The 6,000-nt window shown below is 43.2% G+C and overlaps 1 protein-coding gene across 1 annotated transcript in view; it reads right to left on the reverse strand.

Moving 5' to 3' along the window:
- LOC141148317 (interferon-induced very large GTPase 1-like) overlaps nt 1-4,342 on the reverse strand; it is a 45,879-nt gene extending 41,537 nt beyond the window's left edge. The window contains exon 1 of the mRNA XM_073635644.1: nt 4,275-4,342. The gene's annotated coding sequence lies outside the window, so the exon portion shown is untranslated. The remainder of the gene's footprint in view (nt 1-4,274) is intronic.
- Nucleotides 4,343-6,000: the final 1,658 nt, after the last annotated feature.

Genomic DNA, 6,000 nt, shown 5'->3' on the forward strand with positions numbered 1-6,000 from the left:
AATCAGGGGGTTAAAACCTTTAGCAGGTAGTATATGGGGGTCCCTGTCGCTATAAAACACTGACAGCGAACCTATATACTTACCTCCCTAACTAGCGTCACCTGTGTCACTAATACAGCGATCAGAAAAACGATCGCTTAGCGTCACTGGTGACGGGGGGTAATCAAGGGGTTAACTTTTATTAGGGGGGATTAGGAGGGTACCCTGGACCTAAGGGGGGTACCCTAGACCTAAAGGGGGCTAACCTAACTGCCCTAACACTTCTAACTGACACAAACTGACACCAATGCAAAAAAAAAAAAAAATGCTATTGGTGTCAGAGTGACAGGGGGTACAGGGGGGTGATCGGGGGGTGATCGGGGGGTGATCGGGGGTGACAAGTGTGCCTGGCGTGTTCTACTGGATGTGTAGTGTTGTGCAGACTTACTTGGATGTCTTCTCTCCTCGGCGCGGCGACGAAAAGACCGCTCGAGGAGAGATTACATCACTTCCTTTCCCTCTGTTTACATTACAGAGGGAAAGGAAGCATTTTCATTCGCCGGGAGCGATCGGGAGGGGGTGGCCAACAATGGATGGCCTCCCCCTCACCTCTCATCGCCCGGGAACAAATGGCGACCGCCTCGGGCACCGGGGGGGGACCGATCGGACCCCCCACCCGCGGAAGGCAAATCACGTACCCTGTACGTGATTTTGCCTGTCCGTGCCACCTTGCCAACGTACATCGGCGTGAGGCGGTCGTCAAGTGGTTAATGAGATTATTACCTAGTGACAATCCTATTATAACAACTGTGATGTCAAAGGGACAGCAACTCTACCAGTACAAATGTTCAATGCTATTCTACTTTCAACTTCTTTTTTAAACAAATCAAGGAAACAGACCATGTAAGTGATTTGTTGAATATTTAACTTCAAGTGGATTCATATATACATTTCCACGTGTAGTGATAACTTATTTATGATTTCATATTCTAGTTATCCTAGATGAATTTCTCTTTTCTTCCACACCCCTGAAGAAGGACTAAAATACTGTATATCCCAAAACGCGTTGGGTGTGAAAAGAGCGTCTGGGTAAACAATTCACTATTTGGTGACTACACTGAATGTATGCATTATACAGATGTTTCATTGAACCTTATGTATACAATGTTTAAATACATGTTGTTGTTAAATAAACTTTTTTACTTTTTATATATCACTATATCTTTTTACTATCTATACTTTTTTACAAGTGCCGTTAAAGTCCACTTAGGGGAATCCTTTCTTTATATGTATTTATACACTGGATGTGACACTGCCTTTAAAACCTAGGGGAACTAGTCACTCCCTATTCTGTCATTTATGAGTGGAGATTGTCACTCCGACACTAGCCAACAAAATGGCCGCCTCGGAGGTGGCGACAACTTTGTCCCTGTTAGCCGCTGTGCTGTCAAACAGCTCAATCTTCCTATACTGGACAGTATTCGGTTGCCGGTGTTGTGTCCAACCACCAATTTGTCAAAATCTCCAATTACTGAGGCTTAAATAAACCGGAAGTGACATGATTGGAGTTTCTGACGGGTTGGAGCAATTGACAGAACACCGGCATCATGAAACATGATTTTATCCACACCTGTGCAGTTCTCTGCTCCTCTACCAACAATCTTTATCAAACAGAGCTGAAGATAAGAACACTGCATATAATGTCCTCCTCCTCCAGACATTAACCCTTCATCCACTGTGCATTTTTAAAAACAAACTTGTTTTTTTTTCCCATCCATACTGTTTGTGTATAAATAAAAAATGTAAATTGGACTTTCACTCATTTAGAAAATTTCTTCTGGTCTGCTTCCTCCCTTTAACACAAAAATGTTTTTTTTTTTTTTTACTATGCCTAAATACCTTCCTGTCTCCTTCTTCTACTTTTTGTCATTTATTTCATGGTGTATTTATCCAGAGGATTTATCCTTGTCATTCTATCCTCTCTAGCTATGTATACTTTTTTATATCTCTGATACACTTCAGATTTTTTTTCCCTAAAGTGAATGTATGAGCTGTGTACCTGACAACACATGGACAGACTTCAAGCTTATTTATATAGAAAATGAGAATTCTACACATTGTTAAATTATTTCTTGCTGAACAATCTCATCATTCAACACACGAAGGCTCGCATTTCATCCAAACACACAATATGTATGCAATATCCGGCCCTTGGGGCACTATTTATTCCACTAATATGCAGGGCTGGACTGGGACACAAATTTGGCCCTGGACTTCCTCATGACCGGCCCACTTTAATTTTGAGTGTCCCCAAAAGTGCCCTCCTTACATCAGAGTGTCCCCAACAGCACCCCCTACATCAGAGTGTCCCCCACAGCGCCCCCCTCTTACATCAGAGTGTCCCCAACAGTGCCCCCTTACAACAGAGTGTCCCCAACAGCGTCCCCCTTACATCAGAGTGTCCCCAACAGCATCCCCCTTACAACAGAGTGTCCCCAACAGCGTCCCCCTTACAACAGAGTGTCCCCAACAGCGTCCCCCTTACATCAGAGTGTCCCCAACAGTGCCCCCCTTACATCATAGGGTCCCCAACAGCGTCCCCCTTACATCAGAGTGTCCCCAACAGCGACCCTCTTACATCATAATGTCCCCAACAGAATCCCCTTTACATCAGAGAGTCCCCATCAGCAGCTTCCTTCACATCAGTGTGTCCTCCCTCTCCTCCCCCTCCCACATGTACTCACAGTTTTGAAGGCAGCTTCTCGTTCTTCTCTCCAGTCATGTGATAACAAGTGATAGGGGAGAGAGGAAGGAAAGTCTGCCGTTGGTCTATCTCCCCCTGCAGGCTAGAGGCAGCAGAAAGCCTAATGCTCTCTCCAGCATATGACGGAGGCTGCTCCTCCTGACAGGAGTGAAATTGCGATTACTCACTGTCAGAGATGAGTGGCTCCAGGACCGCACCTGACTGGCCCACTGAGCCATCGGCCCACCAGGAATCTCCCGGTAGTCCCGATGGCCAGTACATGCCTGCTAATATGAGATACTATTCTTCCCACTAACACCAAAAATGGGGCATAATTCCCGCCACTGACATCAACAATGGGGCACCATTTCTTCCACTGACACCAACAATGGGGTGAAATTCCTCCCCTAATACAAAATATTGGGCACTGTTTCCTCCCAGAAAAAATGTTCTATTCCAGCTGGTCACAGTTCACCCCCCAAAAAAAAGTCTGAAGGCCAGTAAACTAGTCCTTTGTTTACAAGGTTTGGGGGCCCCGGCACTACATGATCATAAAATAATATTTTGTGGAATTTACTGAATCATGAAAACCTTCTAGATTTACTTTTCAAAGATTAACTGGACAAGCTGAAGATAGAAACCCATTGGTTGTCACGCACAACTCCTCCACTTTTAATTCCCTGACTCAATGTATAACTCACAGGGGATGGAGCTGATAATTAATTACACTTTGCACAGCTACATTTACAAGGCAAAAAAGCAGCTATTTACACAACTTCAATGATGTTCTTACTCGTAACAATTATCTAGGCCAGCCTTTTTCAACCAGGATGCCTTCTAGACACTTCAGGGGTGCCTTGGCAAAATGCCTAAAAATTGCCCAAAAATTGTCAGCAAACCAAAGGGTGGATGAAGACTGCCTGTTTTGTTACACAAAGCCACAGTGTTTTAATGTGCAGCTTTACAAGTTTGGGGATTGTGTTGGCCAGCTGCTAGTTTCCCAACAACTGATGATGGCATTTGTAAATCAGAAGGATGCCAGGAGCCTGAGGACATCCTAGCTCTGGAATGAAGCTGGAAGCTGGAATGCTAGTCAGTACCAGTGTGCAAAGGTACATTGCATTTTTAAGAATAAATCATCTCTAATGTTGGGTGTTCTATGTGTGTGGATGCTGCTGCGATATGTAAAACTATTAAGTTAAGTTTTGACATTTTAGAATGGGGTGCATCCAGATTGTGCAAAATCATAAAGGGTGCCTTGACAGAATAAAGATTGAGAAACACAGATCTAGTATATGCAATAGCCCTATCAAAAGATTTATATTCGTAGAACCTAACGAGAACTAAGGATTCCTCTTAGGAAACATTTTTCCAATATTTTAAAGGCATCCTCTGTCTAAACACATTAAGGAATTCCAAAACCACAGCCCCAATGTTTTTGAGAATAGAGACAGCCGGACAGGACTGGGGTGAAAATGATATAAATATATATGGATAGCTTCTCCAGATCCTGTCTGCTCCAGTCTTAGTAAATTCCTCTCAGTGTACCTACCTATTACTCCATCAATGTCACCTGTTTGCTTTCAGCAGTGTCTTGGTAGTCTCCTCTGTGCTGATCCTGTAATCAGGTTTTACCAGACATATATATAGAGGAATTGGGCAGGGCAAATATTTCAAGAATCAGACCATTTACAAGAAATGAAAAGGAATGAATGCTGCTTTCACTTTCATTATAACTCATTCTACTATGCTACACTTTATCATTTTATATATAAAACTGTGTCCTATGCACTATAGGGTGACCACATTTCCAAACTGCCATTCAGGGACACCCCCCCTTTCTTGAGGGACATGTTTCATGGAACAAACTTTTGCCAATTACCAGGGGGTGGAGGCAACTGGCGGATGGGTGGTGGTGTGCAAAGTGGTATGTAGTCTCGAGAGTTGACGGGGAATTTGGCAGCGGGTAGTTTGTTGGGCGAATGGCTGGTGTTAGCACTTTAATTATCCTGACACTATTCTTGATATGGTGTCAGGATGATCTAATCACATTATTTCTATTACTGCATTATAATATACAATGAAATAGTTCAACTCACCATAATGCAGAATCAGTGGGAGCCCTGAGCTTGTCACTTGCCACCAGATGCAGTGGGTCCAATTTGTCCACTGCAACATTGCAGTCCTGCTATAAGTCGCTGTTTGCCACCATTACGAGTAGAATTAAAATGAATAAAAATTCCATAAATGTTCCATGTAGATGCTATAAACATATAGGCGCAAACCAATCAATATACGTTTATTGTGATTTTTTACCACAAATATGTAGCAGAATACATATTGGCCTAAATTGATGAAGAATTTTTTTTTCATTTTTTTTATTGGATGGTCTATAGCAGTAAAAAAAATATTTTTTTTTCAAAATTGACGCTCTTTTTTGTTTATTGTGCAAAAAATGAAAACCGCAGAGGTGATCAAATACCACCAAAAGAAAGTTCTGTTTGTGGGAACAAAAAGGATATCTTTCATTTTTATTTGGTTACAGCGTTGGATGACTGCGCAATTGTCAGTTCAAATAACGCAGTGACTTTTTGCAAAAATGGCCTGGTCATTAAGGAGGGGTAAATCTTTCAGAGAGCAAGTGGATAATAAGGACCGTTTCTTTAATGGACTTTCTCTGTACATCGGGGACTGCTTGCCAAACAGGGATTGGAACTATGATAGTTACACTTGGTAGAGGGACAGAAGACAATAAAAGGACAGAGGGGTTTATTTATAAAACAGAGACTGTGACTATTAATCAGGGAAAATGCCATATACAGTAGTGGGTGAAGGAGAGGGACTGGTCTCCAGGTCAGGGACTGTCTCTCTGTGTACTGTGACATGCTGTGAGTGGGTGAGCAGTCTCTCTGCACACAGCCAGTTTTGTCTCATGTTTCAGTGTCGCAGGCATAGGCAGTAGACATGTACAAACACACTGACAGCTGTACATTCCCCTCTCCCTCCTGAGCACTGGTTTATGGTCCTCTCACAGTGATTTATGATTCTTCTAGCATGGCCACCGCAGGGCATTCCAAGCCAGGCAGGTTAGGGAGGGGGAGGTGAAAAAATGGACTGACAAGGAGGCTCATCCATCTAACAGACAGCTTTATAGAACTCCTACAACTCCCTCTGACAATCCAGAGTGTCCCCAGCGATTCTCCTTATGGTGTGGGCAGAGGCTGGTGGCTCCCCCCTACTAGAATAACACTCACTGTGCGATCACACGGATCGAGGAA

This window comes from Aquarana catesbeiana, linkage group LG06 (assembly GCF_042186555.1).
Source record: "Aquarana catesbeiana isolate 2022-GZ linkage group LG06, ASM4218655v1, whole genome shotgun sequence".
NCBI classification, from domain to species: Eukaryota; Metazoa; Chordata; class Amphibia; order Anura; family Ranidae; genus Aquarana; species Aquarana catesbeiana.